General features: G+C 43.2%; 1 protein-coding gene and 1 pseudogene across 2 annotated transcripts in view; one reads left to right on the forward strand and one right to left on the reverse strand.

Moving 5' to 3' along the window:
* Positions 1-26,011, forward strand: part of LDLRAD3 (low density lipoprotein receptor class A domain containing 3) — a 287,200-nt gene that overhangs the window by 36,089 nt on the left and 225,100 nt on the right. The gene's annotated exons all lie outside the window — the stretch shown is intronic.
* On the reverse strand, positions 1,710-18,760 carry LOC134731171 (large ribosomal subunit protein uL11-like; annotated as a pseudogene).

Consider the following 26,011-nt stretch of genomic DNA (forward strand, 5'->3'; position numbering starts at 1 on the left):
GGGGAAATTGAGGCTTCATATAGTGAAATAAATGACCCATGGACAGTCAAACCACAGAAAAGAATTACTGTGCTGGCATTTTCCCCTTCCTTGATACCATTGGCTTTATTGGGATGGGCGTTATGTGGCTTATTGGCTCCTGTTAGGGAACCGATCCACTGGTAGATTAGTTAGTTGGTTTTGAGTTACTCCTTTTGAAAATGAGGTTTCTGTTTCTGTTTATATATATAAAATGGAAATTCTAGTTCATTTAGCTCCCCTACTGTGAAGGTTAATGAGTGTACGTGAACTTTGTTAAAGTTTGGGAGAATGACACTATGAGAAATATTATTTTATTATTGAGAAACTTGGATTCTGCTCCTGGGCCTTGTGAAAGTATTTTCTGGTTTTCCAAATGCGAACAGGTGCTGATAAATCCTTTTCTACTCACTCCCTGCCCAACCCAGCTGAGGACCTCTTTTATAATATTCTCCCCACTAGCCAGATGTTTTGAAATAGCAAAATTATTAAATAATAATTTGTATTGTTAAAACATGAATGAAAGACATGTATAGCTATGAGAGTTTCTACTTAGAGGTCGTTCTTGTTGCCTTGCAGATGTGTTTTGATTTCAGCCAAGAACAAAGATATTTGATGTGTCAATTGCCCAATGTTTAGGAAAAAGGATAATTTTGGTTACTGCTTTTGAACTAGTGGTGGGAACTTTGGACATCCCCCACAGTCTGGGGACCCCAGTTTAGAAGCTATTATTGGGGACCCTCGGGCCACTGCTGACCCCAGGGGAGGCAAGACTTCCTCGTTTGGATTTTGGTTTTCAGATTGGTTGAGGGAAATCTCACATACGGGAAGAAGAAGAAAAACAAATATAAGTAAGTTTCCCTTTGGGGCCATGGTCCACTTACAGCTGTGACTTGGACCTTTCACTTCTATTTCCTAAATGCTCACGTCATTAGGCCATACTTTTGGGAAACGTGAGGGCAGTGGGCAGCGGGCGGGGGTGGGGGGTGGGGGGGCTGAGTCAGAGGGAGGGAGGGTTTTGTGGTGACAACCAGAACTCTGCAGGCAGAGTAACTTGGAACTATAACTTTGCTGTCTGTTTCTCAGCTATGTGACCTTGGCCATGTCACTTAACCTTCCTGGTCTCAGTGTCTTCATTTGCAAAATGGAGGCAATAACGACCTCAGTGGGTGGCTGTGGGGATTAAGTAGGTTAAGGTTTGTGAAAAACAAACAAAAACAATGGGGGTGTCCTTGGCTGTTAATATTAAGAACAGAAAAATAACTCATGAATATCTCAGATTCTGATAGCTGGTGCACACGCTGATGAAAAGATTTGTTTTCAGATCCTCAGATTTTTTTAGGAGTACACTTCTCTAATGTTCATTTAGATGGTCCTGATGCTGTGACCTTCTCTTTCTCTTTAGAAAAGGAAGTCGATTTCAGTAGGGCCTTCTCCTTGCCTGCAGTTTGCCAAAGCCGCATTGGCAGGATAGACTTGGAAATGCAAGGGTGCTTGGCATCTCCCATCAAGTTGGCATTTCCCTGGCTTTAGCTTTCGACAGGAACCAGCTGTAGCCCTGCTCAGCACAGGCTGAGAACACACTGTGGGGGTGAGCGTTCGGGTGCTTGAGGCATGCTTTTGTTGCATGTTAGAAAAGCTGTATTTTCTGCTTTTGGTTCTTCCACTGAAAACTAAAGGACGATTCCTTCTTACTTGGCCGTGTAGCCTGGGAGTCGGAGCTCTTTGGGCCTTCCATCACCAGTGTTGTTTCCTCGGCTGTTCTGGGTTGCAGCAGTTAGTCCTACGTTCAGGGCCAAGTTGTGTGCCTGCACTCAGGAACAGGCACTATATTATTAAGTAGTTTTCTGGAGTGGGTGTAACAAAGTAGCAAGACCGAGTGGCTTAAACAACAGAGATTTATTGTCTCACAGTTCTGGAGGCCAGAAGTTCTACATCAAAGTGTCTGCAGGGTTTGTTCCATTTGCAGGTGGTGAGGGAGAATCTGTTCCGTGCCTTTCCCTAGCTCCCCATGGCTTTCTGGCACTCTTTGTCGTTCCTTGGGCAGCATTCCCTTGGTCTCTGCCTTCGTCGTGACATTATGTTCTCTGTGTGTCTCCACATCACCCTCTCTATGTACAGGTCTGTCTCTGTGTACAAATATCCCCTCTTTATAAGGACGCCAGTCATGTTGGATTAGGACCCACCTTAATGACCCCATTTTAACTCGATCACTTCTGTAAAGATCCTGTCTCCAAATATGGCCACATTCTGAGTTAACTGGAGGTTAGGACTCCGGCATACTGTTTTTGGGGGACACATTTCAACCCATAACTAATATGTGCTAATTTGCACAAAGTAGCCTACTCATGAAGCCATGGACTTACTGTGCATGCCCAGAAGGTGTGCCTTTTAAAAATCCACTCAAGGGCATGTCTGGGTAGCTGCCACTTGCCCCACAGGTCTGTCATCCCCCTTCCTCTCTTCCCATGCATGTTGTTGTGCAGCTTGAAGACAGCTCAGCTCTCTCTAAGGTGGCCTTTTCTTCTGAATTCGTTATACCCATGTGCATTCCATTCCTTTCCCAAGGCCACTGCTTGTGACATTTCTTGTGTCTGTGTTTAGGCCTGTTTGCTTTTTTTTTTTTTTTTGAGACGGGGTCTTGCTCTGTCGTCCAAGCTGCAGTGCGGTGTCGCAATCTCAACTCATTACAACCTCTGCTTCCCAGATTCAAGCGATTCTCCTGCCTCAGCCTCCCGAGTTGCTGGAACTACAGGTGTGCACCACCATGCCTGGCTAATTTTTGTATTTTCAGTAGAGGCAGGGTTTTACCATGTTGGCCAGGCTGGTCTTGAACTCCTGACCTCAAGTGATCTACCCGCCTTGGCCTCCCAAGTTGTTGGGATTACAGGCGTGAGCCACCGCTCCCGGCTAGTTGCTGCTTTTGAACTAATCCTGGGAACTTGCTTGATTATTAAATATATTTGAGCCTTATTTCCTTACCTCCATCATACGCACATTGAAGACAAGGATCATATATCAACCCTATATTGGGTGTATAGATTAAATAAAAGATACCATCAAAATTAATTTTACCTGTTCCTTTTTACCTGTTTGTAATGTGGCTACTAGAAACATTTTAATTACATATGTGGCTTGCATTATATTTCTGGTCACTGCTCTCTCCCCGTATCCATATAACAAACCGCATGGACCTGTTTGGGCTATGAGGCTAGATTGAAGGTTTGGAAGGAGGTTGGCATGCAGTGCTCTCACTGGCTGGCTTACCGTTCAGAGGGCAACACCTAGACCCCTGTAGGGGGGTGTGTGGCGGTCAAGGTATGTGCACTCAGAACTTGTGAATCTGACCTTATTTGGAAAAAGGGTAATTAAGTTAAGGATTTTTGTTTATTTATTTATTTGTTTTTTAGACAGAGTCTTGCTCTGTCACCCAGGCTGGAGTGTAGTGGTGCGATCTCAGCTCACTGCAACCTCTGCCTCCTAGGTTCAAGTGATTCTCCTGCCTCGGCCTCCTGAGTAGCTGGGATTACAGGTGCACGCCAGGCTAATTCTTTTGTATTTTTAGTAGACACGGGGTTTCACCACGTTGGCCAGGCTGGCCTCGAACTCCTGACCTCAAGTGATCCGCCTGCCTCGGCCTCCCAAAGTGCTGGGATTACAGGCGTGAGCCACTGTGCCTGGCCAAGTTAAGATCTTGAGAAGAGGTCATGCTGGATTATCTAAAGCCAATGACAAATGTCCTTATAAGAAGAAAAAGTTTGCTAATGATGAAGGATGTTTTCTGCTTGTTGAGAAATCTGATGTCTTCTTGGTGCTCATTAAGTACTTGTTGAAATAGATTGCTCCATTTTTGGGAAAACAGCATGACATACTGATTTACCTAGAGATTTTGGGTTCCCAGCAAACATTTTAGAAAGGGCCCTCACACTACTAATTGCAAAATAAGCATCTTCAGCCTCATGTGCAGCTGACTTATTTGGCCAGTGTTTATGTTTATGGGGAAGAGAAGGAACATTTGTTGACCGCCCACAATGCATTAGGCATTTTTTTTTTCATAATTACTTCTGTTAATCCTCATGCTAGGCCTGTGAAGTGGTTTATTGCCCTGGTTTATAGAGAAGGGATCTGGGTCTCAGAGAGGTCAACTGATTTGTCCAAGGACAGACAGATGGAGAGCTGGGAGTCCCACAGTCTAAGCCACTTTCAGCAGCAAGTGACTTTTCAGCAAGGAAATCTTTACATCAAAGCTAATGTGTGAAACAGGTCATCTGTACCGCTTTGGTTAGATGGGAGCCGGGTGGGGTGAGCTCTTTGGTTCTGTGTCCCTTCACCAAGATTCTCACCAAGCAGGCTCTGGGGCATCCCTGCAGAGCACATTTAAACTTCATTGTTCTTTTTGTCTGTTTGTTTGTGAGATGGAGTTTCGCTCTTGTTGCCCAGGCTGGAGTGCAATGATGTGATCTTGGCTCACCGCAACCTCCGCCTTCCGGGGTCAGGCGATTCTCCTGCCTCAGCCTCCCGAGTAGCTGGGATTACAGGCATGCATCACCACGCCTGGCTAATTTGTATTTTTAGTAGAGACGGGGTTTCTCCATGTTGGTCAGGCTGGTCTCAAACTCCTGACCTCAGGTGATCTGCCCGCCTCGGCCTCCCAAAGCACTGGGATTACAGGCGTGAGCCACTGCATCCTGCCTGTTCTTTTTTTTTTTTTTTTTTTTTTCCTGAGACAGGGTCCCACTATGTGCAGTGGCATGAACATAGCTCACCGCAGCCTCGAACTCCTGGGCTCAAGCGATTCTCCCACCTCAGCCTCCCAAGTAGCAGGGAACTACTTGTGCATGCCATCATGCCAGGCTCACTTTTTACTTACAGTTTTTGTAGAGATGAGCTCTTGCTTTGTTGCCCAGGCTGATCTCGAACTCCTGGCTTCACCCAATTCACTCACCTTTGTTCCCTGAAGTGCTGGGATTATGGGCATCAGCCAACATGTCAGATCCATTATTGTTCTTGACTTGGTGCTTCCTGTACCCTTCCACTGTCTGGTTCTGTGGATTCCCTATTGCATGTCTCTCTTGGAGTTAGTAAATCTCTAGCATTTTGAGCTTTTCCTTTTAGACAAGTTAGGAAATGGAGTAGACTCGGGGAGAGGATATTTTTGCAGATTCCGTAAGGTGGTCTTGCTGAGATGGTGGGACTCTCTGGCCATTGGGATGGTAGGCTGAAACTCTGCCCTGGAGCCTTTTAGTACCTGGGCTCTAGTCAGTCTCTTGGTCCCTGAGGGAGGCAAATGTGGGAGATACTTTGGTGAATTATATGGTTTGGCTGTGTCCCCACCTAAATCTCATCTTGAATTGTAGCTCCCATAATCCCTACGTGTTGTGGGAGGGATCTGGTGGGAGGTAACTGAATCATGGGGGCAGGTTTTTCCAATGCCATTCTCGTGATAGTGAATAATAAGTCTCACAAGATCTGATGGTTTTATAAAGAGCAGTTCCCCTACACAGGCTCTCTTGCCTGCCACCATGTAAGATGTGCCTTTGCTCCTCCTTCACCTTCCGCCATGACTGTGAGGCCTCCCCAGCCATGTGGAACTGTGAGTCCATTAAGCCTTTTTTTTTTTTTTTAAATAAATTACCCAGTCTTGGGTATGTCTTTATTAGCAGCGTGAGAACAGACTAATACAGTGGAGTTCAATTTATGGTGTGTGGAAGGTGCAAAATCTAGGCTGGGTTGTGCCCAAGGAGAGGGCAGGAGACAGTACCCTGAGGCCAGTCTGGACAGATGAGTATTTGATGAGAGACTTATGTTGATGACTTTTTGTGAGAATGCTGCCGTTGTTCATGAGAGACATTCATATCCCAAGCATTTGTTGGATCCAGGAAGATCCAGATCCATCTAGGTTAGGGGCCACAAAAATAAGACAAAAATCTCTGCATAAAGGGCCATTGGGATTGCAACTGGACAGTGGCTGATTATCTCTAGGAAGAGGCTGAATTCTGAAAACATTTTGTATATGCAATGCCCCTGATTGGTTAAAGGAGAGATAATTTATTTCATTTTATTTTTGTGTCTCTTTGATATAGAAGAAAAGAAATGTGAACAGAACTTGTACAATATATGGTAAATTCTCTCTGCCAGAATATTGTTGCTGTTCAGGCTCCAAGAATTAATGTGGTTTTATCTTGGAATTTAACCTGTTATTTATTGTGATATGCTTATGTAAGGACATGTGTTAGATAATGTGTTAGTCAGGGTAGGAGAGGTCTGTGCTGTGGTAACAAACTTCCTGGAAAGTTTAACACATAGAAGCCTATTTTTCACACAAAAGCCCCTGCAGTTTGGATGGCAGTAGTGGGCGAGGGCTCTACCTGTCTTGGTAACTTTCTCCTGGCTGATTGAGACTCCACCGTCTGCAACATTGCCACAGCAGGAGAAGAGATTGCAGGACCTGTTGTTGCCAGCTCCTCTGTTCACCCTAAAAGTGATACATGTCCCCTTTCTGCACATTCCATTGACCCAAACTAGTCACGTGGCCCTGCCTAACCTGGGAAATGGGAGGACTGTGAGATGAGTATCACTCTCTGCCACAAATGATGCAGAGCACACCTTTTGGTAATTAGTTCATTGAATCTGAGTAAAAGCTCAGGCATGAGTAGTGTTGGGCCCATTTACTAGAGAAAATGAAGACTTGAGCTCTTCAAAGTCAAGGGCTGTATCTCTAGATCTCTCACACCGGGCTGTCTGCCTCACACTTTTCTCAGCACTCAGCAAAGGTTAGTTGAGTTGAATGAATGAGGCATTTAAAATCTGTTTGAGTATTCGTCTCATTCACAGGGCTGCTTCACTTAGAATTTTGCTAATGTAGTTGTCTGCCTAAAGAGAATATTCATGCCTCCTGTGGTTTAGGTGGGTCAAGTACCAGCTATGACACATTTGTATATCTTGTTATGACACATTTGTATATCTTGCTGGCAAGAAACTACTGAAGTCTGCATATTTTTAGGGATCATCTTTTTAAAGAATAATTTCAACTTTTATTTTAGATACGGGGGATACCTGTGCAGGTTTGTGACGTGAGGGTATTGCAAGATGCTAGGGTTTGGGGCATGATTGATCCCATCACCCAGGTAGTGAGCTTAGTACCCAATACTTAGTTTTTCAGCCCTTGCCCTGCTCCCTTCCTGCTCTGTCTAGCAGTCTCCAATGTCTGTTGTTGCCATGTTTATGTCCATGAATACCCAATGTTTAGCTCCCACTTATAAATGAGAACATACGGTATTTGGTTTTCTGTTCCTGCATGAATTCACTTAGGATAATGGCCACCAGCTGCATCCATGTTGCTGCAGAGGACAAGATTTTGTTCTTTTTATGGCTGTGTATGTAGTAGTCCGTGGTGTATATGTACCATATTTTCTTTATCCCATCCATTGTTGATGGGCACCCAGTTTGATTCCATGTCTTTGCTATTGTGAATGGTGCTATGATGAACATACGAGTGCATGTGTCCTTTTGGTAGAATGATCTATTTTCTTTTATATATATACCTAGTAATGAGATTGCTGGGTCAGTCAAATGGTAATTTTGTTTTAAGCTCTTTGAGAAATCTCCAAACTGCTTTTCACAGTGGCTGAACTAGTTTACATTCCCATCAACTGTGTATAAGCGTTCCCTTTGCTCCACAGCCTCACCAGCATCTATTGTTTTTTGACTTTTTAATAATAGTCATTCTGACGGGTATGAGATGGTATCTCATTATGGTTTTGATTTGCACTTCTCTAATGACATTTTTTAAAATATGTTTCTTGGCCACTTGTATGCCTTCTTTTTTGTTCGTTTGTTTTTTGAGACATGGTCTCATTCGGTCACCCAGGCTGGAGTGCAGTGGCATGGTCACAACTCACTGCAGTCTCAACCTCGTGGAGTCAAGCCATTCTCCCATCTTAGCCTCCCAATTAGCTGGGACTACAGGCATGTGCCACTATGCCTGCTAATTTTTAAATTAATTTTTGTAGAGATGGGGTCTCACTATGTTGCCCAGGCTGGTGTCGAACTCCTGGGCCCAAGTGATTCTCCCACCTCAACCTCCCAAAGTGCTGAGATTACGGGCATGAGCCACTGTGCCTGGCTGTATGTCTTCTTTTGAGAAGTGGCTGTTCGTGTCTTTTGCCCACTTTTTAATGAGGTTATTTGATTTTTGCTTTTTGAATTAAGTTCCTTATGGATTCTGGATATTAGACCTTTGTGGGATGCATAGTTTGTGAATATTTTCTCTCATTCTATAGGTTGTTTACTCTGTTGATAGTTTCTTTTGCTGTGCAGAAGCTCCTTAGTTTAATTAGGTCCCACTTGTCAATTTTTTTTTTTTTTTGGGATGGAGTCTTGCTCTGTCGCCCAGGCTGGAGTGCCGTGGTGCGATCTTGGCCCATTGCAACCTCCACTTCCTGGGTTCAAGCGATTCTCCTGCCCCAGCCTCCCAAGTAGCTGGCTCTACAGGCACATGCCACCATGCCCTGCTAATTTTTTGTATTTTTAGTAGATTTGGGGTTTCACTGTGTTTGTCAGGATGATCTCGGTCTCCTGACCTCATGATCTGCTCACCTCGGCCTCCCAAAGTGCTGGGATTACAGGCGTGAGTCACCATGCCTGGCCAGGTCCCATTTGTCAATTTTTGTTTTTGTTGCAGTTGCTTTTGAGGACTTAGCTATAAATTCTTTGCCAAGACTGATGTCCAGAATAGTATTTCCTACGTTTTCTTCTGGGAGTCTTATAGTTTGTGGTCTTATATTTAAATCTCTACTCTATCTTGAGTTAATTTTTGTGTATACTGAAAGATGGGTGTTCAATTTCATTCTTCTGCTTATAGCTAGCCAGATATCCCAGCACCATTTACTGAATAGGAAGTCCTTTCCCCATTGTTTATTTTTGTCGACTTTGTAAAAGATCAGATGGCTGTAGGTGTGCAGGTTTATTTCTGGGTTCTCTCTTCTGTTCCATTGGTTTATGTGTCTGTCTTTGTACCATTACCATGCTGTTTTGGTTCGTGTAGCCCTATAGTATAGTTTGAAGTCCAGTAATGTGATGCCTGCACCTTTGTTCTTTTTGCTTAGGATTGCTCTGGCTCTTTGGGCTCTTTTTTGGTTCCATATGAATTTTAGAATTACTTTTTTCTAATTCTGTGGGAAATGACATTGGTAGTTTGATAGGATTAGCATTGAATCTGTAGATTGCTTTCGGCAGTATGGCCATTTTAACAATGTTGATTATTCTAATCCATGAGCATGGAAGGTTTTGTTTGTTTGTTTGTGTCTATGATCTCTTTCAGTAGTGTTTTGTAATTCTCCTTATAGAGATCTTTCACCTGCTTAGTTATATGTATTCCTAACCAAGGAATATATCTTGGTTAGGTATGTATTTTATTTGTTAATTTTTTGTGGCTATTATAAATGGGATTGTGTTCTTGATTTGACTCTCAGCTAGAATGTTATTGGTGGGTAGAAATGCTACTGATTTTTGTACATTGATTTTGTATCCCAAAACTTTACTGAAGTTGTTTATCAGTTCTGGGAGCCTTTTGTTGGAGGCTTTAGGGTTCTCTAGGTATAGAATCATATTGTCAGTGAAGAGAGATGGCTTGACATCTTCTTTTCCTATTTGGATGCCCTTCCTTTCTTTCTCTTGCCTGATTGCTCTGCTAAGACTTCCAGGGATCATCTGAAAACCTCATAGGAAAACCACTCTACAGACACAATGGCAACATTTGGTGCCTCTTATCTAGTAGTTTGGGCTTGGGGTTTACTTAGAGTTATACAGCCTAGGGGCCTGATTCCTCCATTTGTTCTCTATGTGATTTTGACATTTTGTTGAGTCTCAGTTTTTCCATCACCTATAAAGGCATGGGGGGTGGTTTGAAAATGCCCAGCTCTCGGGGTTGCTGTAAGGATTTTATTTATAGTAATGTTAGTTCCCTAAGACTGTCGTAACAAATTCTTACCAACTGGGTGGTTTAAAACAGTGGACACTTTACTCTCTCACAGTTGTGGAGAGAGAAGTTTGAATCAAGGTGTTTGTAGGGCTGGTTCCATCTGGAGGCTCTGAGGGAGAATCTACTCCATGCTTCTCTCTTAGATTCTGGTGGTCACCAGGAATCTGTGGCATTCCTTGGCTGGCAGCTGCATAACTTCAATCTCTGCCTCCATCTTTTTTTTTTGAGATGGAATCTCGCTCTGTCACCCAGGCTGGAGTTCAGTGGCGTGATCTCAGCTAACTGCCACCTCTGTCTCCTGGGTTCAAGCGATTCTCCTGCCTCAGCTTCCTGAGTAGCTAGGATTACAGGTGCATGCCAGCTAATTTTTGTGTTTTTTTTTAGTAGAGATGGGGTTTTGCCATGTTGCCCAGGCTGGTCTCGAACTCCTGGCCTCAAATGATCTGCCTGCCTCGGCCTCCCAAAGTGCTGGGATTACAGGTGTGAGCCACCGTGCCTGGCCTCTGCCTCCATCTTCACATGGTATTCTTCCCTGTCTGTGTCCAAATTTCCCTCTTGTTATAAGGATACCACTCATTGCATTAGAACTCACCTTGATCCAGTGTGACCTCTTCTTAAACTTTATATATGCAAAGACTCTTTTTCCAATTGAGGTCACATTCAGAGGTATTGGAGGTTAGGCTTTGAACATATCTTTTTGGGAGACTCAGTGCTAACCTCAGTAGCATGGTAAAGTCCTAACACAGTATCCACACATAGGTGGCCTTCAGTAAATAATAGTTTCCATTGTTCTGCTGTTGTAGAGTGTTTGGCAGTGCCTATATGGAACTTTCTAACTGAATTCTGCGGTCTTTTCAGACCTTGGAGGCTATCGTATCAATAAAACAAGAGCATTTTCTGTTGTTTGGTAATGCACAGCTTCTGTTTGCGGCATGATGCTCTTCTAGGGTGCGTATAAGAGCCCCCATGCATCTCAATTACAGAATATGTTAGGCGTTTGGATTTTGTCTAACTTAGCCTAGTACTGTCGTGGGTTCCTTCGGGCACTTTTGTCTTGCTTAACAATGCAAACTAGAAGCTGCACACAAATGGTTACCCAAAATGAGTCCTGTTATTATTGCTTCTTTTACCCCTGGGGCCCCAAACTGCAGAAGGCTTATTCACTGCAAGACTCTAAATGTCTTGCCTCCATATATTACATTCTGTATTATGCCGGAACATGGTGAAATTAATTGCGGCCAGCCAGGGAAGACAGAAAAAAACCTGTAATGGTTTATCATATTTTTTAGGCTTTGTGAGGGCCATAAATTTAAGGCATATAGGAATTGTATTTATTCCTTAGATTTCACAAATTTGTCATGTTCCTTTTCTCCAATGGCGACAGCTTCTTCCAACAACTGGGTCTCTGTTGCTGAAGTAGAAAATAGAAAAGGGAGTGGGCACGGGGATGTTCCTAGTGTCACAGATCTCTGCAGAGCTCTCCCTCGTAAGCTTCTTTGGTTACATGGCTGTTAATAGCTAAATTATTAATGCAGGTTTGCTGGTGGAGGGAGCTGCTTTTGACCATTGCCTCTCTTCTTACATCAGCTTTTCGATAGCTACAATTGTAGGAGTCACATTGCATGCAGAGCAGTTCATAAATTGAATGGTTGTTTGTGTGTGTGTGTGTGTGTGTGTGTGTGTGTGTGTGTGTGTGTGTATGTAGCAGGGGAGGCTCAGAGTTTTGGCCTCTGGCTGTATGGCTGTATGCTTGTGAGTGTCCTTTGTCTGAAACCTGATGATGCAGGAATTTACATCTTGGAATGGGAGCTGGTTTAAACAAGGAAATTTATTCATCACTGAATTCTCCTGAGAGTTCAGCAGCTCCTGTGAGCATGGAAGTGCCCCCGTCTCAATCTTTTTGGACAATGAAGATGCATATTCCAAAGGTTAGATTTCTCTGAAATGACTGGTTTTTCAAGATAGTAGGAAAGCAGTATTGGCCACAGAGATCCAGGTGGCTGCATGAACAAGAATGCAACCTTGATTTTATGGTCTTTATTTTGTTTTCCAAAGTCAAGGTCCATGAGTTGATTAAAAATATCACAAAGTGATTTAACTATTCCTCAGTAATCTTGTAGCCTATTGCCATCAAACTTTGTTGACAGTGACTTATGGAAACACATTGGTATGTCCACACACAAATTTGTGTGCTGGTGGTTCTTAGCAGCATTATTCATAATAGCCTGAAAGTGGCAACAACCCACATGTTCCCCAGTGGATGAATGGATAAAATGTAGTGTATCTATACAATGGGATATTATTCAGCCATACAAAGGAACAAAGTTCTGATACATGCTACAGTATGACTGAACCTTGGAAATATTATGCTAAATGAAAAGAAGCCAGTTACAAAAGACCACATATTGTATCAATCAATTTATAGGAAATGTCCAGAATAGGCAAATACATGGAGATAGAAAGTAGATAGGTGGTTGCCTAGGGCTGAGTGGGGGTTTGGGAGGAAATAGGGCATGGCTGCTAATGGGCATGGGGTTTCCTTTTGGGGTGATGAAATGTTCTAAAATTGATTGTGGTGATGGTTGCACAACTCTGTATATACCAAAAGCCATAGCGTTGTATACTTTCAGTGGGTAAATTGTATAGTGTGTGAGTTTTATCTCTTAGTCATGCTGTTAAAGATCACATTTACATTGCAAACAAGAACATTTATATAAAGGTGAATCAAAACATACCCTTCATATCTGATATATTCTGATTTATTCCAGTCTTTTCCATTTTTTTCTTTAAAAGTGTCTGGACATGAGCCATGATACTGAATCCATAATCCACACTTTTATGGATTCCTTTCCATTTTACAGATTTAAAAAATGGCGTCTCAGTGCTTAAGAAGTGAGTACAGGGTTACACAATTTATAAATGACTGAGTTGAGACTTCAGACTGGGTCTTTCTTCTGACTCCCATTTCACTGTGCTAGCTAAGAGGTTGGGTAGTGTTTAAAAACAAGTTAAAAGATTGAGCAAATTTGGGGGTAAACAAAAAAGTACCAGCAAGGAATAGCCTCCTTATAAATACCTTCACCTATAGTCTGAATTGCTTAGGGAAGCTCAGGGCACAGAGAAGGGCTGGCTGCACATTTTTGCATTGAGCATAGTGTCTGACACCCTGTGCATTGCTCTGGCTGAGCGAGGAGGCTCCATTTGTTTATTTTTCAAGCATAGATGCTATTTTCTCAGGACTGTAGAGTAAAAACATTAGAAATTTCTAGCTGCCTGCCACTTAGGGCTTGCTGGCTTCTAGTCCTTCTGCTGAAAGTCAAATTTAAGGTAGGGGATCATAGAAAATGAAGAAAAGACATGCAAGTCATTAGGGAGAAAAGAGGAGCTGGTGTTCTCCTGCAGCTCTGGAATCAGTATCAGATAATTGTGCCCTGACTGTGCAGTCCTGGCCAGACATACAAAAAAAAAAAAAAAAAAAAGAATTTTTACTGGAGTAAATGAGGAGTAGGGAGTGAGGTACCAGAAAAGTCTTGGGTTAGCCCAGATGAGTGGTATATTTTTAAAAGGGAGAGGATTCATGAGCTGATTCAGACGTGTGGCCCCTTCCAGTGTCTGTGAGAGGCCATTTCATAAGCAGGTATGTTTTTTTTCCACCAAGTTTTGCTTAACATTTGGAAAGAACACTCTACCTCCTTAGTTAATTATGTGCATAAATATTTGCTTCTCCAGGAAGGACCTTTTCCCACGTTATTTTAAAGGACTCACACAGATTTAAAGGTTTTCTTTTCTCCCACCCCTAAGGAATTCAGTGTTGGTAAATGGTGCCCATCTCAGGAACAGAGAAGCTTCTGATTAGTTAGGAGTCCAGCTGTGGATATAGGAGCAGAGATGGGAGGAAGAACAGTCCCGTACTTCAGCAGGGTTCCGGGAGCCTACCATACCTCAGAGATACCATGGGTTCAGTTCCAGACCACCACAATAAAGTGAGTCACATGAACTTTTTGGTTTCCTAGTATATATAAAAGTGATCAGGAGGCTGAGGCAGGAGAATGACATGAACCCAGGAGGCGGAGCTTGCAGTGAGCCGAGATAGCGCCACTGCACTCCAGCCTGGGGGACAGAGCGACACTTCGTCTCAAAAAAAAAAAAAAAAAAAAAGTGATGTTTACACTATATTGTAGTCTATTAAGGGTACAATAGCATTATATCTAAAAAACAATGTATATACCTTAATTAAAAATACTTTATTGCTAGAAAGTGCTAGTGAACATCTAGCCTTCAGTCAGTTTTAGTGTTTTTTGTTGGTATAGGATCTTGCCTCAGTGTTGATGGTTGCCGACTGATCAGTGTAGTGGTTGCTGAAGGTTGGGGTGGCTGTGGCATTTTCTTAAAATAAGATTACAATGAAGTTTACCACATCAATGGACTCTTCCTTTCATGAAAGACTTCTCTGTAGCACGCAATGCCTGTTTTATAGCACTTTATGCACAGAGCAACTTCTTTCAAAATTGGAGTCAGTCTTCTCAAACCCTGCCACTGCTTTGCCAGCTGTTTATGGAATATTCTAAATCCTTGTCATTTCAACAGTGTTCATAGCATCTCTATCAGGACTAGATTCCATCTCAAGAAGCCACTTTCTTTGCTCATCTGTAAGAAGCAGCTCCTCATCCACTAAATTTGTTCCTGAGATTGCATCAATTCAGTCACATCTTTAGGTTCTACTTCTAATTCTAGTTCTTTTGCTCTTTCCACTACATCTGCAGTTACTCCCCCGACTGAAGTCTTGAACACCTAAAAGTCATTTGTGAGGGTTGGAATCAGTTTCCTCCAAACTCCTGTTGATGTTGATATTTTGACCTCTCACGAATCACAGATGTTCTTAATGGCATCTGAAATGGTGAATCCTTTCCAGAAGGTTTTGAATTTACTTGGCCCATATCCATCAAAGGAATCAGTATCAATGGCAGATATAGCCTTAAAAATGTATTTCCTAAATAAGACTTGAAAGTTGGAATGACTCTTTGATCCCTAGGCTGCAGAATGGATGTTGTGTTAGCAGGCATTAAAAATCATTAATCTTCTTGAATGTCTCCAACAGAGCTTGTGGGTAACCAGATGCATTGCTACTGAGCAGTAATATTTTGAAAGGAATCTTTTCCTGAGCAGTAGGTCTCAACAGTGTGCTTAAAATATTCAGTAAACCATGCTATAAACAGATGCACTGTCATCCAGGCTTTGTTGTTCCATTTATAGAGTGCAGGCAGGTTAGAGTTAGCATGATTTTTAAAGGCTCCAGGATTTTCAGAAAAGTAAATGAGTATTCACTTCAGCTTGAAGTCACCAGCTGCATTAGCTCTTAACAAGACAGTTAGCCTGTCCTGTGAAATTTGAAGCCAGGCATTGACTTATTCTGTCTAGATATGAAAGTCCTGGATGGCATCTTCTTCCAAAAGAAGGCTGTTCCATCTACATTGAAAATCTGTTTTTAGTGTAGCCACTGTTATCAATGATCTTAGCTATCTAGATCTTTTGGATAACTTGCTGCAGCTTCTACATCAGTATTTGCTGCTTCATCTTGTATTTTTATATTACAGAGATGGCTGCCTTCCACAAACCTCATGAACCAACCTCTGCTAGCTTTAAACTTTCCTTCTGCAGCTTTCTCACCTCGTTAGCATTCTAGAATTGAAGAGTTAGAGCCTTGCCCTGGATTAGGCTGTGGCTTAAGGGAATGCTATGGCTGGTTTGATTTTTCTCTCCAGACCGCTAAAACTTCCTCCATATCAGCAATAAGGCTGTTTTGCTTTCTTATCATTTGTCTGTTCATTGGAGTAACACTTTTAATTTCCTTTAAGAACTTTTCCTTTGCATTCATAATTTGGCTAAGTGTTTGGCCCAAGATGCCTGGCTTTCTTCCTGTCTTGGCTTTTGACATGCCTTCCTCACCAAGCTTAACCATTTCTAGCTTTTGATTTAAAGTGAGAGATGTACAACGCTTTCTTCCTCTTGAACACTTAGAGGCCATGGTAGGATTATTAACTGGCCTAATTCCATTATTGTTGCGTCTCAAGGAATAGGGAGGCCCGAGGAGAGGTAAAGAAATTGGGGAACGGCCTGATGGTGGGGTAGTAAGAGCTCATGTATTTATTGATGAAGTTGTTGTCTTATATGGGTGTGGTTTGAGGTGCCCCAAAATGTTTGCAATGATAACATCAAAGATCACTGATCACAGGTCACCAGAACAGATATAATAATAATAAAAAAGTTTGAGATATTATGAGAATTACCAAAATGTGATACAAACACATGAAGTGGCACACGAGGTTGGAAAAATAGTGCTGGTAGACTTACTGTGTTCAGGATTGCCGTAGACCTTCAGTTTGTGAAAAATATAATACTTATGAAGCTCAATAAAGTGAAGCACAGCAAAATGAGATTTGCCTGCACAGTTTCTATATTGAGTGGAGGTCTGTTCTTTAGATCAAGAATTGATGTTCTCACCTGATTGAGAGGGCCAGGAGCAAGGACCATGATGAAGGGAATCAAAGCCACAAATATAAATCATAATGAGTAAAACAATAACAGTTAACTGTTTTTGGTTAAATGTGCCAGCCCCTGTGCACAGTGTGGGTTGTCTCATCCAAATTCTTCCAACATCTCAGTACAGTAGGTACGATATTGCCAAACTTTGGCAGACCTGGTTCAAGTCTGGACTCCTCTATGCAGCTTTGGGAATGGGTTAACCATGTACCTTTGGGAATATAGTGTCTGCCTTTCTAAGCCTTAGTTTCTTATGTCAAACAAGGACAGTGATGTCCTTGCCTCATGGAATGATGGATGGCTGAAAATAAAGTAATACACATACAGCACTTGGCATACAAAATGGGCCATAAAATGATGGCTATTTTTATGATTAGGTGGAAACTTTTGTTTCTTTTTTTTAGTTGTCAAATGATCCTTTATTGAAATGTTTTCCTTTGTGCTTCTTAACTAGCTGGGGATTCTACCTGCACCACTGTTGATGTCATGAAGTGGCAGCCATCAGCATTGCAGCTCACAGACTGGGCAGTTCCCAGGATCTCTTTAGTGGTTTCAGAGAGTTCTCTGGCTAAAGATCAGTGCCACATCTATGAAGCAATGTTGACAATCTCATCAAAAGTGATATTTCCATTGTGTTTAATGTTTTTCTGTTTCTTTCCATCTCTTTGTGGTTCCTTGAGGGCTTTGCAGAAACCCTTCTGGCAGAGGCAGATGGTACCACCTCACTCTGGGTCTGTTCTGAATGGTCAGTTTCACTGTAATCCTTAGACCTTCCAGTCACCGGTTGCCTTGGCAATGTCATCACCAACCTTTTTTGCAGACATACCCAGAGGGCCAATCTTGGGGGCCAGCACAGACATGGCATCAACTTTATCCAAGGTACACCTCAGGTATACGACTTTGATCTTGTTGGGGTTGAACTTCAGTGGTGTGCTGGAGGCAGCTGGTGTCAGATGAACCTGGATTCAGGATGACCCAATAAAGTTGCACCTTGGCCTCCTCCAAGCCGAAAGCCAAAAGTGGAGACTATTCTTATTCCTATTTTACAGATCAGGAAAGTGAGGCTTAACTAGATTATGAATTCAAGGGTCACAGCTGCAAAGTGGTGGGGCTGGGACTGGAGTTCAGGTCTGTCGGACTCTGGCCTCCTGTCTTTTCGCTGTCATCTGATAATTGGCTGAAGATGTCAGGTTTCTAGAAGAGGCTGTGGCGAGGGCACTGGGCCTCTGCTGCCTTTTCAGATTGGACGGTCTTCTCTAGAAGGGAGTTGACTCAGCCAGGTGGCAGCCAGGAACAGGGTCAGGGCGTTCACTGGAGGAGGGTGCTTGCACCACCTGTTAACATGGGACTCCCCCAGGTGTTGTCTTTCATTTCCTTTTTCTCTAACCCTGGGATTACCAAGGCCCAGGAGGTGTTTACCACCTCCTTTTTAAAGGGGGAACTCTAAGCTGATTTTTGGTGGTGCAAATTTCCTTGTCATATGCTTTCAATCTGTGTTTGTTTTTTGCTCTTGTTGTCGTCAGAGATTATCATCTGTTGTGGCAGAGAAAGGCCTTTCTCCTCCTCCCTCTTCTCTGATGCTTGCAAACACTCCTAGTGGCTAATAAGCATTGGATGCACCCATGAAGTAGAATCCACACATTTAATTCTAGATTGATTCTCTGAGGCCTTCCCTGCCAGGCTCCTTTCAGCCAAGCATATTCACCCTTTGTCAGGCTTGTGTGCTCAGCTATGTGAAATGCTCAGAGCCTGTTGGGCAGGCTGATTTAAACAAACAAACAAACAATCAAACAACAAAACAAAAAACAGTCCTAGAATGAACCTCTAGAGAGGAGTATCCTGGATTCACTTGGAAAATATCCTCTGTGGTTCCAGGGAGGTCAAAGATGTGAGCCCAGGGGTCTGTGGTTTATGAAGGTTGCAGATCTCTAATTAGGGTCTTGGTCTGATGGCTCCAGGAATCCTCTGGATTCGGCGTAGTAATAGTAATAGCACTTTAAAGTAGACTCATTACTAGAGCGGTTATTGCTTTTGTTCGAAATGGCCCATCTAAGTCAGGCCCTATTAAATAGAGCAATTTAACTGACACTTAGCATTTTTAGGGAGATAAATTATCCTTTGGCCTGGTCACCTCCACTTTGAAATTTGATCATTGGTATGAGTCCTGGGAGAGTCGTTCAGGCAGATGCATTTGTTCATGTAAGCCCACATTTCAGTCATTCGTTCAGGACACATTTAATGAGGGCCAACTCTATATCTGACACTGTGTAAAGCCCTGGATGTATGATAACAATGAAGAGGACATGGGCTCTGCTTTTAAGGAGCTCACAGCTTTTATTCAGTCACGAAACATCGATTGGGCACCTACTGTGTGCAAAAAGCCCTGTGCTTGGTATTGCACGGGAGACAGGTTAGTGGCAGAATGTGTGTGTTCATGGGGCCTTTATGATCTGCGTAGAGAACAGACTTACAATCAGTTAACTGGGTGCAGCCTAGAACTGAATGTATGTTATAAAAGAGGTGCAGGAAAGTTCTGCAACCCTGAGGATGCAGAGGTTCCTTCAGTTGGTTGGACTGGAGTAGCCTCATGGTAGTGGTGGCATTACTGATCCTTGAAGAATGTCCTCTCTGTTGAGAGTCAGCCAGATTACCCGGAGAAACAGCGTTTAAAGCAGGACTGCTCCAGGGGCCTGGCTGCAGCCACAAGTCTCTCCAGAACCGAGCCTGCCCCTCCTCATCTCTCCTGCTGCCTGCAGATTCACTCCTTCTTGGTGTTCTTGGCTTCTCATTGGAGGCGGCTGCGTTCTCATCCTACCCACTACCGTTCTCCAGGCTTCATGTCCATGACCTGCCCAATCCCAAGTCTCCCTCACGCTCTTCCATTCAGCAACTTTGGCTAACCCAAAGTGCACTAATTCTGAAGACCCAAAGGGAGGGGTGTATCACCTCTTTGTCTTTTCTGGACCTCCACGTGTGTCACTGGCCTCCTGGAAATCTCCTGTTGGATCAAAGGCCCCCTGTGGTGCTGTCAGCCATGGCAGGGTCCTCCCCAAGGGATGATGGTGACCCACTCATGAGGGCCCCAGGCCTAGTAATATCCAGGCAGGGTGATCCTTGCATCCTGTGGATGCAACATTATTGCTCAGAGAAGGTCTCTGCCTGTGCCCATGGAGACATGTACAAGGATGCTCATTGCAGGTCTGTCTGCAGTGGTAAACATTGGAAATGGCCTCATTGCTCATCTCAGGGGACTGGGTAAATAAATTACGGTACTACTATGAAGTGGAATGCTATCCAGCAACGAAAATGAATAGGCTAGATCCTCACACATCGATGCAGATAAATCTCTAAGGAGACTTAGAGTAGGTAAAAGGAAGGATCTATATGGTATAATGCCACTTGAGTTTATTTTAAAAGCACACATAACTCTGTGTATGTGTGTATGTACATATTATATAGCGTATATTTTTGTATATATGTGTAATATATGTATACATGCTATATACTATATAGTGTAATATATGTATATATAATATATAACATATATAATATAAATACACACCATGTATAGTGTTTTATGTCTGTACACACATACACACACAGTTGAAATGTATGTGGTAAAAGTAGAAAATGAGTTGTAAAGCAGATACACACTGGGATTGTGGTTAAAATGGGAAAGGAACAAAGAGAAAGGAAGATGGGTGAGAGGGTCTTTTCAACCATCTATCTCAGTAATATTTTATTACTTAAAAAAGATAGGAAATGATGGCAGAATACTAAAATTTATGAATTTGGGGTCTGGTTCCATGAGCATTTATTATGTTAACTATATTTCTTTATACGTGTGAAATATTTAATGCTGTTAAACGGTATGTCTAGAGAATGGGAGGTTGTTTGGGGTGTCTGGAACTTAGTTTGTTGGGAGGAAATATCCTGGATGATGAAAGTAGGAAGGTAGGTGGAACCTTGGTCATGCAGGCCATGAGTCTTCAAGCTGGGACGCATGACATGGAGATGGTGACATGACCCATCCTCGGTGTGAAAAGGGCTGGAGAGGGAAGGAGCTTGGGGGCCAGGAGGCTGGATAGGAGGCTGCTGTAGTGGTTCCAGCAGAGTGGGTTGAGAGCCAGAGGTGGGCGGGTAGGGGATGCTTCAGAGGGTCCCCAGGGAAGCAGAGACACGTGGGAAGGATGGGCGATGTGTGGTTAGATTCTGCAGGAGTCCCTAGCACTGAGTCCTTCACACTCAAGGAGTGTTGGCTGTTGAAGTGGTAGAACTGGTTTACCCATACCTTGAGGATTGTGTGTTCTCTCTATTCAGTGGTACTTTCTTTCGCAGGAAAGTGCCTGGAAAAATAGATGACAGCCAGAAAGAGAGCTTGGAGAAAAAAATGACTCCAAGGAGAAGGTGGTCATTTCCTAGAGTCTGGCTTGTCAGTTGTAAGTCTGTATTCTGTTTTTGTTTTTATTATACTTTTAAGTTTTAGGGTACATGTGCACAGCGTGCAGGTTAGTTACATATGTATACATGTGCCACGTTGGTGTGCCGCACCCATTAACTCGTCATTTAACATTAGGTATATCTCCTAATGCTATCCCTCCCTGCTCCCCCAAGTCTGTATTCTTGATATGTAAAATATCTATTATATTTCCAAAGTACAAACTAGGATGACACTTATTACAGAAAGATTCTGTAGAGGAATTCTTTATTGAGCTCCATGTATGTTTACCTGAGTAGTTTCTTTATAAAAAAAATCTTTTAATCTAATAATTTGGGTGAAATGGTTGCTTCAGAATCAAAGCTCAACCTACTTTGACTTACTGTTTGGCAGTTTGTTTCTGTGGTGGTCTTTAACCTCCCCTACAATTGTAAAAAATAAAAAAGGGCTTTTGTTGCTGTTTTTATTGTTCTTTGTTTTAGAAAATACAGTTGGAAAGAAGAAAATAAAAATCACCAGTAATCCTATCATTCAGAAAATGTTGGCATAGTATTCTTTCAGTTATATTGTATACGTGTGTGTGTGTGTGTGTGTGTGTGTGTGTGCATATAATTTGTAACGTTCTTTTTAAATTTTATACACAGCGGACATTTTTCTATTCATTAAAAGCATTTCTAACTTGGTTTTCACTCAGACTTTTTTACCCCAACTCTTTTGGTTAGTATAGTTTTAAAATTATTAGCTTTATTTTTTGTCGTCTATGTTGTTGAAAACAATAGGCTTTTAGGTTACTTGAGACCCAGTTAGCAGCTCTGTTCTAATATTAACTAACATTTACAAAACACAAAGGGCCCCTTTGGCTGGGGCTCCTCGTCTAGGGGGGTTGCTTTCGCATTTCTTCTAAACCAGTTTTAATTGCTGTATTGAATTGAATCCAGTAGATGTTCCATAAGTTATTTAACTACTCCCTGCTTTTGGGCTTTGTGTTGTTTCCAGGTTTTTGTTGTTACAAACATCACTGTGAATGACAGGTTTGTAGCTATTACTAGCATACACTTTACAGTCATTCCTGTTGATCAGAAAAATCCCCAGAAATTCCACATCCCTTTGTTCCTCCAGAGTTGAATGGCTTGCAGCAGAGACAGCTGCATGGCACTGGCCCCGTAGGTCAGGAGCCTGGAGCTCACTGCTTTGTGCATGTGTTGTCACTCCTTCCTGTGTCGTCCTCATCATCCCTTCAACGACTAGAGTCAGAGCTGGTGTTGCATGATTCTGTTCCTGTGACTGTCCTGCCTGGAGAGGAGCACATGCGATCATCTCAAAGGCCCCATTGATACCCTCAGCTAACATCATCTCCCGGTGCTTTTTCTAACTCTGGCTTATCTTACCAGCCACCCAGGGTCACACTAGGTCTTCATCAGGCCCCTCCTGGACTGGGGAGGGTCCACTGGAACCTCACTTGGCTTTAGGACAGTGAGTGTCATCGAACTGGACAAGGTCAGAGGAAGTCAGAAATGTTATTCCTGATAAATAGCTTGCAAAAATGATTTTAGCCTGGCTTGCTTCACTGGAGAAGGGCCCCTTTGGCACACCTACCACATTGCTTCCCACTTTCCAGCAGAAAAGAATTAGAGATGGACTGCCTAAATAATAAGGTGGCATTTATGCCATAGAAGCTCACAGGCATCCTACAAATGGAATATGTAAGAACAGCTATTTCCCGTACAACAGTGCCCATTTTATCCCTTAGCTTTCTGGCATATAGAGTAACCTTGCATGTGTTATTACGTTATCATCACATTTTGTTAGGGAAAACCGTACACATTTCCAATTAAGACAAAGAATGTGCAATTTCCTGAAGTCAGGATTGAGGTCATAACTTTGAGTGCTCAAGAATTCCAAGTTTAATTAAGCCACCAAATGCTGTTGATAAAGAGAAAATGCCCTATCAATATCAGAGGTGATGAGAGGGTGATCTGGCTGTGACAGGTCACTCTTCTAATGGCCAAGCCTGATCTTACCTGGCCTGGCTGGTGCAGGAAGTATCTCCTATTAGAGTGAGTGTGTGTCACATCTGGAAGCTGCCAGGTTCTGTTCTAATACCCTTTTCTGTTTCAGTAGAGACTACACACAGATTTTGCCACTGTGAATGGGGTGTGTTGCTTTTCTTCCATATTAACTGTATTTTCTCAGCCTTTCCTGTTGAAGCCTGAGTCCTTTCAGTCAGGAGGCCTGTGAGCTTCCAAGCTGAGTGGACTTGGAGGGAAAGTGAGAGAATGTTGATAGGGTCTTACAGCAAAAATGAGCCCTGTCACATCCTGTCTCTTGGAAGGGTTGGAATGCTTTTGTCCCTGTTCTAAAGAGTCACTCTCCAGGGACGGAGCATCATGTTAGTTCAGTTTAGATTACATGATCTCCCTTTGGCTAGAAAGGGTAGAACCTCTGCCTATGGTCCTACTACATTATAGCCACTGAGAAAGTGATAATTCAAATAAAGTAGAAGGAGAATGGATGTTGTATTAGTCTGTTTTCACATTGCTATAAAGAACCACCTGAGACTGGGTAATTTATGAAGAAAAGAGGTTTAGTTGACTCACAGTTCCATAGGTTTAACAGAAAGCATGGCTGGGAGGCCTCAGGAAGCTTACAATCATGGTGGAAGGCGAAGGGGAAGCAAGCACCTTATTCACATGGTGGCAGGAGGGAGAGAGAGAGAGTGAAGGGGGAAGTGCCACACACTTTTAAACCATCAGATCTCATGAGAACTCACTATCACAAGAACAGCAAAGGGGAAATCTGCCCCATGATCCAGTCACTTCCCACCAGGCCTCTCCTCCAATATGACATGAGACTTGGGTGGGGGCACACATCCAAACCAAATTATTGCACCCGTGACCCCTCCCAAATATCATGTCCTTTTCACATTGCAAAATACAATTATCTCTTCTCAACAGTCCCCTAGTCTTATTTCAGCATTAACTCAGAAGTTCACAGTTCAAAGTCTTATCTGAGATAAAGTAAATCCCTTCTGCCTATGAGCCTGTAAAATCAAAATCAAGTTAATTACTTCCAAGATACAATGGGGATACAGGTATTGGGTGAATGCTTTTGTTTCAAGTGGGGGAAACTGGCTGAAAAAATGGGGCTGTAGTCCCCACACAAGTCTGAAACCCAGCAGGGCAGTCATTAAATCTTAAAGCTCCAAAATGATCCCCTTTGACTCCATGTCTCACATCCAGGGCACACCGATGCAAAAGGTGGGCTCTCAAGGCCTTGGGCATCTCTGCTTCTGTGAGTCTGCAGGGTACAGCCCCCATGGCAGCTTTCACAGGCTGGCATTGAGTGCCTGTGGCTTTTCCAGGTGCATAGTGCAAGCAATCAGTGGATCTACATTCTGGGGTCTGAATAATGGTGACCCCCTTCTCACAGCTCTACTAGGCAGTGCCCCAGTGGTTACTGCGTATAGGGGCTCCAACCCCACATTTCCCCTCTACATTGCCCTAGTAGAGGTTCTGCATGAGGGCTCTGCCCCTGCAGCAGACTTCTGCCTGGACATCCAGGAGTTTCCATACATCCTCTGAAATCTAGAGAGAGGTTCCCAAACCCCAACTCTTGCCTTCTGCGCACCCACAGGTCCAACACCAGGTGAAAGTTGGCAAGGCTTGAGGCTTGCACCCTCTGACACCACAGCTTGAGCTGTTCCTTGGCCCCTTTTAGCTGGAGCTGGAGTGGCTAGGACACAGGGCACCATGTCCCAAGGCTGCAGAGAGCAACTGGGTCCTGGGCCCCGCTCACAAAACCATTTTTCCCTCCTGGCCTGTGATGGGAGGGGCTGCTGTGAAGTTCTCTGAAATGCCCTGGAGACATTTCTCCTGTTGTCTTGGCTATTAACATTCAGCTCCATTTTACTTATGCAAACTTCTGCAGCAGGGTTGAATTTCTTTCCAGAAAATAGGGTTTTCTTTTCTACCACATGGCCGGGCTGCACATTTTCCAAACTTTTATGCTCTGCTTCCCTTTTAAATATAAGTTCCAATTTCAGATAATCTCTTTGTTCATGCATATGAGCATACACTTTTAGAAACAGCCAGGTCATGAATGCTTTGCTGCTTAGAAATTTCTTCTGTGAGATACCCTAAATCATCTCTCTCAAGTTCAAAGTTCCACAGATCTCTAGGGCAGGGGCAGAATGCCACCAGTCTCTTTGCTAAAGCATAGCAAGAGTGACCTTTACTCCCGTTCCCGATAAGTTCCTCATCTCCATCTGAGACCACCTCAGCCCGGACTTCATTGTCCATGTCACGATCAGCATTTTGGTCAAGAACATTCAACAAGTCTCTAGGAAGTTCCAAACTTTCCCACATCTTCCTGCCTTCTTCTGAGCTCTCCAAACTGTTCCAACCTCTGCCCATTACCCAGTTCGAAAGTCACTTTCACATTTTCTGGTATCTTTACAGCAGTGCCCCACTCCTGGTACCCATTTTCTGTATTAGTTCGTTTTCACACTCCTATAAAGAACTGCCTTAGACTGGGTAATTTCTGAAGAAAAAAGGGCTAATTTACTCTCAACTCTGCAAGCTTAACAGGAAGCATGACTAGGAGGCCTCAGGCAACTTAAAATCATGGCAGAAGGTGAAGGGAAAGCAAGGACCTGCTTCACATGGTGGCAGGAGAGAGAGAGCGCAAAGGGGGAAATGCCACACATGTTTAAAGCATCAGATCTCTTGAGAACTTGCTATCACGAGAGCAGCAAGGGGGAAATCCACCCCCATGATTCAGTCACCTCCTACTAGGCCCCTCCTCCAATTCGACATGAGATTTGTACAGGGACACAAATCCAAACCATATCTAAGATGTTGAGCAACTTCAACAAAAACTGCGCCCTTGCCCACTATAGATGCCCACTCATTCCTCATCCCACAGGAAATATGGGCTCAGAGACCTCAATGGTGGGTAGCATCACTGAGTGTTTTCCTCTAGCCCCAGCAGTTGATTCTGTTTAATCCTTCTTTTCTCCCTAAATTATGTGGGCA

Source organism: Pan paniscus, chromosome 9, assembly GCF_029289425.2.
Source record: "Pan paniscus chromosome 9, NHGRI_mPanPan1-v2.0_pri, whole genome shotgun sequence".
Taxonomy (NCBI): Eukaryota; Metazoa; Chordata; class Mammalia; order Primates; family Hominidae; genus Pan; species Pan paniscus.